Here is an 11139-nt window from a genome sequence, read left to right as displayed (position 1 = left end):
CTGATAACAAGGTCAATTAAGTCCCTGGGTGGGATTGAACCACCAACCTTTTGGTTAATAGCCTTACACACTAACTGATTGCGCCACAGCGACACTTTGCGAAAGTACATACTGACAAAGGCTAATAAGCATTCATCTAGAACGATTCCTAGAAACATTTTAAAAAGTCAATAATGTGGAGAGTTTTTGTAAGATGTTTCTTCCATCAACCAATGAAGAAACACATTGGTACTTTCCCATGATGAGTGAGTGCTTCAGGATCTTTTGCACTTACATGTGCAGCAGAGTACTGTAATGGAAGCATGCTGGGTCCATAACCCAGAGGTAGGCAGATTGAAACTATCCTCTGCTATATGCATTTTTTTTTTGTTAATTAACGTAATCCAAAACTGGGATTGATATTTTTGCTCTTTTATTTTTACTTAAAGTACAATAACTTTTACCATTTTAATTTGTTTTAATAGTATATTGACAGTATTGTTTTCTTTCAAAAATCCACTTAATTTTCTTTACCCGATAATTAAAATGGTAATTGACAAAAACAAACTACATTGTCACCAGAAGAGCAATACAAAATGTACAAGTGATATATTAAAATCATCTTTCCAGCTTGAATTTCAATGATGCATTGGGGCAACGATTTTGTGAGAAACATCTTCACCCTTAAATAAAGATTTTCTTAATTCCTTACCTGTGTGCTAATTAGATATCACCTTGTTTTCACATTAAACAGACTTCCACATGAGAAAACAGTAAAGATGCAGTGGCGTTAATGTTTCCTGGTGTCAACCTGTATTATTTCCGTAGATATTGAAATGAGGATGCATCTTGCTGCCTTTCCAATGAAGCAAGTTTAATTTAGTAATAGGTGAAAAACCATCCCTACAAAGATGTTAATCAGATATTTGGCTTTGTGGACACTTTTCAGAGAACAAATTTGTTATCATAAAAATAAAGCCAGAAAATGAAGAGCTGTTTAATCACTCAATTGGATTTTTCTGCCAGCATTATTCTTTTTCTCTGCAACCCACTGCTAAATTGTGCTTCCTAGCTGTTTTTTTATAAAATCACTTAATCAAATCTAACTCTGATTACATCAGAGAAGGCCAGGTACCCTACACCATAACAGGGGGTTTGCAATTTTGACTTGTCTACTTAAATATCACCAAAATCTGATCACAAGGTCAATTATGTCCCTGGGAGGGATTGAACCACCAACCTTTTGATTAATAGCTGAACACACTAACCGATTGCGCCACAGAGACACTTTGCAAAAAGTACATACTGACAAAGACTAATAAGCATTCATCTAGAACGTTTCCTAGAAAAACTTTAAAAAATCAATAATCTGGAGAGTTTTTGTAAGATGTTTCTTCCAGCAACCAATGAAGAAACACATTGGTACTTTCGCATGATGAGTGAGTGCTTCAGGATCTCTTGCACTTACATGTGCAGCAGAGTACTGCAATGAAAGCATGCTGGGCCCATAACCCAGAGGTAGGCAGATTGAAACTATCCTCTGCTATATGCATTTTTTATTGTTAATTAAAGTAATCCAAAACTGGGATTGATATTTTTGCTCTTTTATTTTTACTTAAAGTACAATAACTTTTACCATTTTAATTTGTTTTAATAGTATATTGACAGTATTGTTTTCTTTCAAAAATCCACTTAATTTTCTTTACCCTATTATTATAATGGTAATTGACAAAAACAAACTACATTGTCACCAGAAGAGCAATACAAAATGTACAAGTGATATATTAAAATCATCTTTCCAGCTTGAATTTCAATGATGCATTGGGGCAACGATTTTGTGAGAAACACCTTCACCCTTAAATAAAGATTTTCTTAATTCCTTACCTGTGTGCTAATTAGATATCACCTTGTTTTCACATTAAACAGACTTCCACATGCGAAAGCAGCAAGGATGCAGTGGCGTTAATGTTTCCTGGTGTCAACCTGTATTATTTCAGTAGACATTGAAATGAGGATGCATCTTGCTGCCTTTCCAATGAAGCAAGTTTAATTTAGTAATAGGTGAAAAACCATCCCTACAAAGATGTTAATCAGATACTTGGCTTTGTGGACACTTTTCAGAGAACAAATTTGTTAGCATAAAAATAAAGCCAGAAAATGAAGAGCTGTTTAATCACTCAATTGGATTTTTTTGCCAGCATATTTCTTTTTCTCTGCAACTCACTGCTAAATTGTGCTTCCTAGCTGTTTTTATAAAATCACTAAATCAAATCTAACTCTGATTACATCAGAGAAGGCCAGGTACCCTACACCATAACAGGGGGTTTGAAATTTTGACTTGTCTACTTAAAGATCACCAAAATCTGATAACAAGGTCAATTAAGTCCCTGGGTGGGATTGAACCACCAACCTTTTGGTTAATAGCCTCACACACTAACTGATTGCGCCACAGCGACACTTTGCAAAAGTACTTACTGACAAAGACTAATAAGCATTCATCTAGAACGATTCCTAGAAACATTTTAAAAAGTCAATAATGTGGAGAGTTTTTGTAAGATGTTTCTTCCATCAACCAATGAAGAAACACATTGGTACTTTCCCATGATGAGTGAGTGCTTCAGGATCTCTTGCACTTACATGTGCAGCAGAGTACTGTAATGGAAGCATGCTGGGTCCATAACCCAGAGGTAGGCAGATTGAAACTATCCTCTGCTATATGCATTTTTTTTGTTAATTAAAGTAATCCAAAACTGGGATTGATATTTTTGCTCTTTTATTTTTACTTAAAGTACAATAACTTTTACCATTTTAATTTGTTTTAATAGTATATTGACAGTATTGTTTTCTTTCAAAAATCCAATTAATTTTCTTTACCCGATTATTAAAATGGTAATTGACAAAAGCAAACTACATTGTCACCAGAAGAGCAATACAAAATGTACAAGTGATATATTAAAATCATCTTTCCAGCTTGAATTTCAATGATGCATTGGGGCAACGATTTTGTGAGAAAAATCTTCACCCTTAAATAAAGATTTTCTTAATTCCTTACCTGTGTGCTAATTAGATATCACCTTGTTTTCACATTAAACAGACTTCCACATGAGAAAGCAGCAAGGATGCAGTGGCGTTAATGTTTCCTGGTGTCAACCTGTATTATTTCAGTAGATATTGAAATGAGGATGCATCTTGCTGCCTTTCCAATGAAGCAAGTTTAATTTAGTAATAGGTGAAAAACCATCCCTACAAAGATGTTAATCAGATACTTGGCTTTGTGGACACTTTTCAGAGAACAAATTTGTTAGCATAAAAATAAAGCCAGAAAATGAAGAGCTGTTTAATCACTCAATTGGATTTTTTTGCCAGCATATTTCTTTTTCTCTGCAACCCACTGCTAAATTGTGCTTCCTAGCTGTTTTTATAAAATCACCGAATCAAATCTAACTCTGATTACATCAGAGAAGGCCAGGTACCCTACACCATAACAGGGGTTTTCGAAATTTTGACTTGTCTACTTAAAGATCAACAAAATCTGATAACAAGGTCAATTACGTCCCTGGGTGGGGTTGAACCACCAACCTTTTGGTTAATAGCCATACACACTAACTGATTGCGCCACAGCGACACTTTGCAAAAGTACTTACTGACAAAGGCTAATAAGCATTCATCTAGAACGTTTCCTATAAAAACTTTAAATAGTCAATAATCTGGAGAGTTTTTGTAAGATGTTTCTTCCATCAACCAATGAAGAAACACATTGGTACTTTCCCATGATGAGTGAGTGCTTCAGGATCTCTTGCACTTACATGTGCAGCAGAGTACTGTAATGGAAGCATGCTGGGTCCATAACCCAGAGGTAGGCAGATTGAAACTATCCTCTGCTATATGCATTTTTTTTGTTAATTAAAGTAATCCAAAACTGGGATTGATATTTGTGCTCTTTTATTTTTACTTAAAGTACAATAACTTTTACCATTTTAATTTGTTTTAATAGTATATTGACAGTATTGTTTTCTTTCAAAAATCCAATTAATTTTCTTTACCCGATTATTAAAATGGTAATTGACAAAAACAAACTACATTGTCACCTGAAGAGCAATACAAAATGTACAAGTGATATATTAAAATCATCTTTCCAGCTTGAATTTCAATGATGCATTGGGGCAACGATTTTGTGAGAAACATCTTCACCCTTAAATAAAGATTTTCTTAATTCCTTACCTGTGTGCTAATTAGATATCACCTTGTTTTCACATTAAACAGACTTCCACATGAGAAAACAGCAAAGATGCAGTGGCGTTAATGTTTCCTGGTGTCAACCTGTATTATTTCCGTAGATATTGAAATGAGGATGCATCTTGCTGCCTTTCCAATGAAGCAAGTTTAATTTAGTAATAGGTGAAAAACCATCCCTACAAAGATGTTAATCAGACACTTGGCTTTGTGGACACTTTTCAGAGAACAAATTAGTTAGCATAAAAATAAAGCCAGAAAATGAAGAGCAGTTTAATCACTCAATTGGATTTTTCTGCCAGCATATTTCTTTTTCTCTGCAACCCACTGCTAAATTGTGCTTCCTAGCTGTTTTTTTATAAAATCACTTAATCAAATCTAACTCTGATTACATCAGAGAAGGCCAGGTACCCTACACCATAAGAGGGGGTTTGAAATTTTGACTAGTCTACTTAAAGATCACCAAAATCTGATAACAAGGTCAATTACATCCCTGGGTGGGATTGAACCACCAACCCTTTGATTAATAACCAAACACACTAACCGATTGCGCCACAGAGACACTTTGCAAACTTACATACTGACAAAGGCTAATAAGCATTCATCTAGAACGTTTCCTAGAAAAACTTTAAAAAGTCAATAATCTGGAGAGTTTTTGTAAGATGTTTCTTCCATCAACCAACGAAGAAACACATTGGTACTTTCCCATGATGAGTGAGTGCTTCAGGATCTCTTGCACTTACATGTGCAGCAGAGTACTTCATTGGAAACATGCTGGGCCCATAACCCAGAGGTAGGCAGATTGAAACTATCCTCTGCTATATGCATTTTTTATTGTTAATTAAAGTAATCCAAAACTGGGATTGATATTTTTGCTCTTTTATTTTTACTTTAAAGTACAATAACTTTTACCATTTTAATTTGTTTTAATAGTATATTGACAGTATTGTTTTCTCTTAAAAAATCCACTTAATTTTCTTTACCCTATTTTTATAATGGTAATTGACAAAAACAAACTACATTGTCACCAGAAGAGCAATACAAAATGTACAAGTGATATATTAAAATCATCTTTCCAGCTTGAATTTCAATGATGCATTGGGGCAACGATTTTGTGAGAAACATCTTCACCCTTAAATAAAGATTTTCTTAATTCCTTACCTGTGTGCTAATTAGATATCACCTTGTTTTCACATTAAACAGACTTCCACATGCGAAAGCAGCAAGGATGCAGTGGCGTTAATGTTTCCTGGTGTCAACCTGTATTATTTCAGTAGACATTGAAATGAGGATGCATCTTGCTGCCTTTCCAATGAAGCAAGTTTAATTTAGTAATAGGTGAAAAACCATCCCTACAAAGGTGTTAATCAGAGACTTGGCTTTGTGGACACTTTTCAGAGAACAAATTTGTTAGCATAAAAATAAAGCCAGAAAATGAAGAGCTGTTTAATCACTCAATTGGATTTTTTTGCCAGCATATTTCTTTTTCTCTGCAACTCACTGCTAAATTGTGCTTCCTAGCTGTTTTTATAAAATCACTGAATCAAATCTAACTCTGATTACATCAGAGAAGGCCAGGTACCCTACACCATAACAGGGGGTTTGAAATTTTGACTTGTCTACTTAAAGATCACCAAAATCTGATAACAAGGTCAATTACGTCCCTGGGTGGGATTGAACCACCAACCTTTTAGTTAATCACCATACACACAGACTGATTGCGCCACAGCGACACTTTGCAAAAGTACATACTGACAAATGCTAATAAGCATTCATCTAGAACGTTTCCTAGAAACATTTTAAAAAGTCAATAATGTGGAGAGTTTTTGTAAGATGTTTCTTCCATCAACCAATAAAGAAACACATTGGAACTTTCCCATGATAAGTGAGTGCTTCAGGACCTCTTGCACTTACATGTGCAGCAGAGTACTGTAATGGAAGCATGCTGGGTCCATAACCCAGAGGTAGGCAGATTGAAACTATCCTCTGCTATATGCATTTTTTTTTGTTAATTAAAGTAATCCAAAACTGGGATTGATATTTTTGCTCTTTTATTTTTACTTAAAGTACAATAACTTTTACCATTTTAATTTGTTTTAATAGTATATTGACAGTATTGTTTTCTTTCAAAAATCCAATTAATTTTCTTTACCCGATTATTAAAATGGTAATTGACAAAAACAAACTACATTGTCACCAGAAGAGCAATACAAAATGTACAAGTGATATATTAAAATCATCTTTCCAGCTTGAATTTCAATGATGCATTGGGGCAACGATTTTGTGAGAAACATCTTCACCCTTTAATAAAGATTTTCTTAATTCCTTACCTGTGTGCTAATTAGATATCACCTTGTTTTCACATTAAACAGACTTCCACATGAGAAAGCAGCAAGGATGCAGTGGCGTTAATGTTTCCTGGTGTCAACCTGTATTATTTCAGTAGATATTGAAATGAGGATGCATCTTGCTGCCTTTCCAATGAAGCAAGTTTAATTTAGTAATAGGTGAAAAACCATCCAAGAGCTGTTTAATCACTCAATTGGATTTTTTTGCCAGCATATTTCTTTTTCTCTGCAACCCACTGCTAAATTGTGCTTCCTAGCTGTTTTTATAAAATCACTGAATCAAATCTAACTCTGATTACATCAGAGAAGTCTAAATACCTAACACCATAACAGGGGGTTTGAAATTTTGACTTGTCTACTTAAAGATCACCAAAATCTGATAACAAAGTCAATTACATCCCTGGGTGGGATTGAACCACCAACCTTTTGGTTAATAGCCATACACACTAACTGATTGCGCCACAGCGACACTTTGCAAAATTACATACTGACAAAGGCTAATAAACAATCATCTAGAACGTTTCCTAGAAAAACTTTAAAAAGTCAATAATCTGGAGTGTTTTTGTAAGATGTTTCTGCCATCAACCAATGAAGAAACACATTGGTACTTTCCCATGATGAGTGAGTGCTTCAGGATCTCTTGCACTTACATGTGCAGCAGAGTACTGCAATGGAAGCATGCTGGGCCCATAACCCAGAGGTAGAAAGATTGAAACTATCCTCTGCTATATGCATTTTTTTTGTTAATTAAAGTAATCCAAAACTGGGATTGATATTTTTGCTCTTTTATTTTTACTTAAAGTACAATAACTTTTACCATTTTAATTTGTTTTAATAGTATATTGACAGTATTGTTTTCTTTCAAAAATTCACTTAATTTTCTTTTCTGTGTGCTAATTAGATATCACCTTGTTTTCACATTAAATAGACTTCCACATGAGAAAGCAGCAAGGATGCAGTGGCGTTAATGTTTCCTGGTGGTAGTGGGGTACTGTGTTTGTGCTTTCCTCTGGTCAGCTCTGGTAAAAGTCAGATTTCTTTGTCTCAGATCTTCCTCTAGCCTTGTTCTTCTTTCGAGAGTTCCCTTGTGCTGCCTCAGTTGGATCTCCTTCACTTGACAGGGGGGTACCCGAGCAGCGACCCTCCCCAGCACTAGCCCAACTCCTACTTACCTGCCAGGTGAGATACTATGATCAGGAAGGTGCTTCTCCCAGGGAAAGGCTCACCCATTGCACTCTGGGTGTGCTGCTCCTGCGATTTCCCCAAATGTGGGAAACTTGACTGCATAATTTGTGTTTCCCCTGGTCGGCTCTCGTATAATTCAGATCTCTTTGTCTCAGGTCTCTCTCCAGCCTAGTTTGCTGTCTGTTTCCACTTCTCTTTTCTTAAACCGCTCCCTTCTATGCCCTTGTGCACCTTAATTAAATCTAACTCTGATTACGTCAGAGAAGGCCAGGTACCCTACACCATAAGAGGGGGTTTGAAATTTTGACTTGTCTACTTAAAGATCACCAAAATCTGATCACAAGGTCAATTACATCACTGGGTGGGAACCTTTTGGTTAATAGCCCATGTAAGTGCAAGAGATCCTGAAGCACTCACTCATCATGGGAATGTACCAATGTGTTTCTTACAAAAATTCTCCAGATTATTGACTTTTTAAAGTTTTTCTAGGAAACGTTCTAGATGAATGCTTATTAGCCTTTGTCAGTATGTACTTTTGCAAAGTGTCGCTGTGGCGCAATCAGTTAGTGTGTATGGCTATTAACCTAAAGGTTGGTGATTCAATCCCACCCAGGGACGTAATAGACCTTGTTATCAGATTTTGGTGATCTTTAAGTAGACAAGTCAAAATTTCAAACCCCCTCTTATGGTGTAGGGTACCCGGCCTTCTCTGATGTAATCAGAATTAGATTTGATTAAGTGATTTTATAAAAAACAGCTAGGAAGCACAATTTAGCAGTGGGTTGCAGAGAAAAAAAATTATGCTGGCAGAAAAGTCCAATTGAGTGATTAAACAGCTCTTCATTTTCTGATTTTATGTTTATGCTAACAAATTTGCTCTCTGAAAAGTGTCCACAAAGCCAAGTCTCTGATTAACACCTTTGTAGGAATGGTTTTTCACCTATTACTGAATTAAACTTGCTTCATTGGAAAGGCAGCAAGATGCATCCTCATTTCAATGTCTACTGAAATAATACAGGTTGACACCAGGAAACATAAACGTCACTGCATCCTTGCTGCTTCCTCATGGGGAAGTCTGTTTAATGTGAAAACAAGGTGATATCTAATCAGCACACAGGTAAGGAATTAAGAAAATCTTTCTTTATGGGTGAAGATGTTTCTCACAAAATTGTTGCACCAAGGCATCATTGAAATTCAAGCTGGAAAGATGATTTTAATATATCACTTGTACATTTTGTACTGCTCTTCTGGTGACAATGTAGATTGTTTTTGTCAATTACCATTTTAATAATCGGGTAAAGAAAATTAATTGGATTTTTGAAAGAAAACAATACTGTCAATATACTATTAAAACAAATTAAAATGGTAAAAGTTATTGTACTTTAAGTAAAAATAAAAGAGCAAAAATATCAATCCCAGTTTTGGATTACTTTAATTAATAAAAACAATGCATATAGCAGAGGATAGTTTCAATCTGCCTACCTCTGGGTTATGGACCCAGCATGCTTCCATTACAGTACTCTGCTGCACATGTAAGTGCAAGAGATCCTGAAGCACTCACTCATCATAGGAAAGTACCAATGTGTTTCTTCATTGGTTGATGGAAGAAACATCTTACAAAAACTCTCCACATTATTGACTTTTTAAAATGTTTCTAGGAAACGTTCTAGATGAATGCTTATTAGCCTTTGTCAGTATGTACTTTTGAAAAGTGTCGCTGTGGCGCAATCAGTTAGTGTATAAGGCTATTAACCAAAAGGTTGGTGGTTCAATCCCACCCAGGGACGTAATTGACCTTGTTATCAGATTTCGGTGATCTTTAAGTAGACAAGTCAAAATTTCAAACCCCCTCTTATGGTGTAGGGTACCTGGCCTTCTCTGATGTAATCAGAGTTAGATTTGATTAAGTGATTTTATAAAAAAAACAGCTAGGAAGCACAATTTAGCAGTGGGTTGCAGAGAAAAAGAAAAATGCTGGCAGAAAAATCCAATTGAGTGATTAAACAGCTCTTCATTTTCTGGCTTTATTTTTATGCTAACAAATTTGTTCTCTGAAAAGTGTCCACAAAGCCAAGTCTCTGATTAACACCTTTGTAGGGATGGTTTTTAACCTATTACTAAATTAAACTTGCTTCATTGGAAAGGCAGCAAGATGCATCCTCATTTCAATGTCTACTGAAATAATACAGGTTGACACCAGGAAACATTAACGCCACTGCATCCTTGCTGCTTTCTCATGTGAAAGTCTGTTTAATGTGAAAACAAGGTGATATCTAATTAGCACACAGGTAGGGAATTAAGAAAATCTTTATTTAAGGGTGAAGATGTTTCTCACAAAATCGTTACCTCAATGAATCATTGAAATTCAAGCTGAAAAGATGATTTTAATATATCACTTGTACATTTTGTATTGCTCTTCTGGTGACAATGTAGTTTGTTTTTGTCAATTACCATTTTAATAATAGGGTAAAGAAAATTAAGTGGATTTTTGAAAGAAAACAATACTGTCAATATACTATTAAAACAAATTAAAACAGTAAAAGTTATTGTACTTTAAGTAAAAATAAAAGAGCCAAAATATCAATCCCAGTTTTGGATTACTTTAATTAACAAAAAAAATGCATATAGCAGAGGACAGTTGCAATCTGCCTACCTCTGGGTTATAGGCCCAGCATGCTTCCATTGTAGTCCTTTGCTGCACATGTAAGTGCAAGAGATCCTGAAGCACTCACTCATCATGGGAAAGTACCAATGTGTTTCTTCATTGGTTGATGGAAGGAACATCTTACAAAAACTCTCCAGATTATTGACTTTTTAAAGTTTTTCTAGGAAACGTTCTAGATGAATGCTTATTAACCTTTGTCAGTATGTACTTTTGCAAAGTGTCTCTGAGGCGCAAACAGTTAGCGTGTTCAGTTGTTAACCAAAAGGTTGGTGGTTCAATCCCACCTAGGGACGTAATTGACCTCGTTATCAGATTTTGGTGATCTTTAAGTAGACAAGTAAAAATTTCAAACCACCTCTTATGGTGTAGGGTACCTGGCCTTCTCTGATGTAATCAGAGTTAGATTTGATTAAGTGATTTTATAAAAAAAACAGCCACGAAGCACAATTTAGCAGTGGGTTGCAGAGAAAAAGAAATATGCTGGCAGAAAAATCCAATTGAGTGATTAAACAGCTCTTCATTTTCTGGCTTTATTTTTATGCTAACAAATTTGTGCTCTGAAAAGTGTCCACAAAGCCAAGTATCTGATTAACACCTTTGTAGGGATGGTTTTTCACCTATTATTAAATTAAACTTGCTTCATTGGAAAGGCAGCAAGTGATGTCATCCAAGCAGTGGGTCAAAGTTGGCTTCAAACCTCGTCTGCTTATGAAAAGAGAAAAGGGGTAT

The 11139-nt window shown here is 35.4% G+C and overlaps 1 non-coding gene across 1 annotated transcript; it reads left to right on the top strand.

The window, feature by feature from the left end:
* Positions 1–7724: 7724 nt before the first annotated feature.
* On the top strand, positions 7725–7887 carry LOC135042913 (U1 spliceosomal RNA). The gene has a single exon (XR_010235969.1). It is a non-coding gene; the product is annotated as a U1 spliceosomal RNA (small nuclear RNA).
* Positions 7888–11139: the final 3252 nt, after the last annotated feature.

This window comes from Pseudophryne corroboree, unplaced genomic scaffold, assembly GCF_028390025.1.
Source record: "Pseudophryne corroboree isolate aPseCor3 unplaced genomic scaffold, aPseCor3.hap2 scaffold_841, whole genome shotgun sequence".
NCBI lineage: Eukaryota > Metazoa > Chordata > Amphibia > Anura > Myobatrachidae > Pseudophryne > Pseudophryne corroboree.
Note: the sequence above shows the minus strand (reverse complement) of the source record. Positions and strands in the feature narration are given on the sequence as shown.